Source organism: Amphimedon queenslandica, unplaced genomic scaffold, assembly GCF_000090795.2.
Source record: "Amphimedon queenslandica unplaced genomic scaffold, v1.1 AMPQUscaffold_12878, whole genome shotgun sequence".
NCBI lineage: Eukaryota > Metazoa > Porifera > Demospongiae > Haplosclerida > Niphatidae > Amphimedon > Amphimedon queenslandica.
This window is the reverse complement of record NW_003546886.1, coordinates 41,984-44,926: the sequence shown is the minus strand read 5'-3', so window position 1 is coordinate 44,926 and position 2,943 is coordinate 41,984. Positions and strand designations below refer to the sequence as shown.

The 2,943-nt window shown below is 34.7% G+C and overlaps 1 long non-coding RNA gene across 1 annotated transcript; it reads left to right on the top strand.

Annotated features, from left to right (window-relative positions):
* The first annotated feature begins 251 nt into the window (after nucleotides 1-251).
* LOC109586414 (uncharacterized) lies at nucleotides 252-2,376 on the top strand. Its single transcript, XR_002187022.1, has 3 exons — nucleotides 252-364; nucleotides 557-722; nucleotides 2,291-2,376. It is a non-coding gene; the product is annotated as an uncharacterized LOC109586414 (long non-coding RNA).
* The last annotated feature ends 567 nt before the right edge of the window (nucleotides 2,377-2,943 follow it).

Sequence of the window (2,943 nt, the reverse complement as noted above, 5' to 3'; positions counted from 1 at the left end):
TTTTGTTTTTCAAAATTTTTCTGATTTTTTCAGAAAGCATGGGAATATTTTTAGCTTTCTTAAATTTAATTTTTGTATTTTTTGAATTTTTTTATTATGAGTGTCATAATATTTTGATTATTTTTGTTATATTTTTGGAATTTTTTCGGATTTTTTTACGAGATCATGGAAATATTTTTGAATTATTTTATTTTTATTTTTGGAATTTTTTCTGAATTTTTTCCAACAGTGGGAATATTTTTGGATTTTTTTTAGAACTAAGAACCCTGTCACGAAACACTCTCATTATTTCATACTCAATCCCTCTAGGACGTTGAGAGCTACGACCCAATCCTGAACCCTGTCCTATCCTAGACGACAACAGGTATCCCCAATTCTAATTATACATGTAGCAACTTCTAATTATAGTAACAACACATCTAAATATAGTAACAACTATTACATGATGTAATCATTAATGTATTTATTTTTAGAATTATCACTAATAATAGTAACAATACATCTAATTATAGTAACAATTATTACATGATGTAATCTTTGTTGTGTCTATTTTTAGAATCATTACTGAGCTTGAGACTCTTAAGGAAGAGGCTGCAGAAGTTCAGAGGAAGATGGAGGAGACTGATACTGTAATGGCTGAAGCTGACAGAGTCTCCCAGCAATACCTGCCTCTCTCCACCTCCTGCTCTGCCATGTACTTCACTCTGGAGTCACTCAATCAGGTAATTGAAATTATGTGACTGTCGTGTGATTTAGCGCTACTTTATTGGCCTCGCCTACGCGAGGTATAGGTAGTTGTTGTGTGTGTCTGTCATTCATTCATTCATTCATTCTGTACAACTGAAATTTGTTTTTAATAAACAATAACTTTAGCACAGCGTGTTCTAAACTCCTAGATCTTTCTTTTTGATGTGGAAAAGTCTTTATTAACTGTTTTGTGTTGCTCAAATACAAGTGCTAGGTACAGAAGCTTCAAAGTAAGAAAATCGAGTAGTTGGGCCAAGTTCCGTTGTGTTGGCACTTTAGAGATAGCTGGTAGCATTTTTCAGTAGATTAGAACTTGGCCTTCAAAAATTATGAACAGATTTCTCTAAATCTTACTTGATGAAGAGTTATACTTACTTGAAATTGTTGAGGTCACTCGTTTGTGAAGCGCTAGAGCAACAACTTGCTGGGTTATAGGTACTAAAGTACCTATACTATCTCAAATATACAAAGGCAGCAACTTTTTTGTCAGCAAGTTTATCATATATTGCTGATTAGTAAAGAAAAAGTGAAGCTTCTTTCTCACATGGTCTTCTTGCTGCCACAGTGCCACTCATTCCAGTCATGCCACACCTTTCAATCTACATGCATGGGAGGGGCTGGAGCTGCTTGCATGTATGTGCTGCAGTGCTGCTACTTCTGCAGGTATTCAAGAGCAAGTGCAACTGTAGGAAGCTAGTGTTGAGCAGACTCTCTTCATGCTGATAATCAAACAGTTATTGAAGTGCGGGCATGCACCATAGCAGCTATAGGGGCGAGGCCATGCACCGTAGGTGTCTCGTTTTGATGGTTTTGCTTGATAAATACATTAGGCCAGCTTTTAATTGGCAAATTTGTCCACGCATGTATTACTAAACGTTTCACTATTGAAAATTTTGATTGCAAAATGCCAAAAAATTAATGTAAAAATGCCAAAAAAATTAATGTAAAAATCCCTGTACATGTACATTTACATGTACATGTGTAATGTCAGTAATAAGTAATAGTTAATACATGGGGCGGCGTGTTCTATCTGATTTATCTGCACGAGCTTCCAGTCGAGTCGCTAAAAATAGCGCACAAGGCCGAAGGCCGAGTGTGCTATTTTAGCGACGAGACTGGAAGCGAGTGCGGATAAATCAAATAGCACGCGAGTGCGGATAAATCAAATAGCACACGACGCCACATGTATTAATTGTTTTAGTGTATAGTTCCAGCAAAGATTGCACGTGCTCTGCTATCACTGATATCACACTGCTGCACATTAAACAAATGAGTGTGCTATTTATAATTATCACACTGTGGTATTGGTGGGAGTGTTCTGTAGGTTTTATCACAACTGTTAGGCCTTTGATCTTTGCTGCAACTATACATTAATGACATGTTAATGACGTTAATGATATTATGACATGTACATGTCATAGTATCAGTGTATGGTATTAATGTTATATTAATATTTACAATAAGACATTATACAAGTACACATCAATGTACATGTATTACAGTACATGTAGTATGTTTAATTATTTTTAATCTCTTCCTCTAGACTGGTAGTCTCCAGATGAAGATTGTTGCTGAAGATAAACTAGTTGAAGAGAGGACGGCTGAGCTCTTTCAGGAATGGGAGAGAAAGAAACTAATACATGTAAGGGATAAAGGAACAGGTTACATGTACATGTAGACCTACTAGATGTTACGTACATTGTATACATGTACATTACATCATTAGTAAAATGATGAGAATTCAGTGACTGATATAACATACTGTGATATTTATTTACCACAATTCTCTGATTACTAAAGTACTTCTGTATATGGAATTTAGTGATGCATATACATGTTTTTGTGTTGTGTAGAAAGTCTGAGCTGATTCTGATTAAATTTGGATTTTTATGAATTTTTAAAGTTGCTCAAAATTGGGTCAAAGTCTCTGTAATACAAGGGTGTTGGCCAAATTTCGCCAAAAATGTCAAGTAGAGAATTCTCAATTTTTATAACATTTTCTGATGCATATACATGTTCTTATTTTGTGTAAAAAGTTTGAGCTGATTCTGATCAAAATTTGGTTCTATACGAATTTTTAAAGTTGCTAAAATCAGTTCANAGTCCCTGTACTATGGTAATGTGGCGTCAGCCAAATTTTGCTAAAAATGTCAAGTAGAGAATTCTCAATTTTTATAACACTTTTCTATACATATA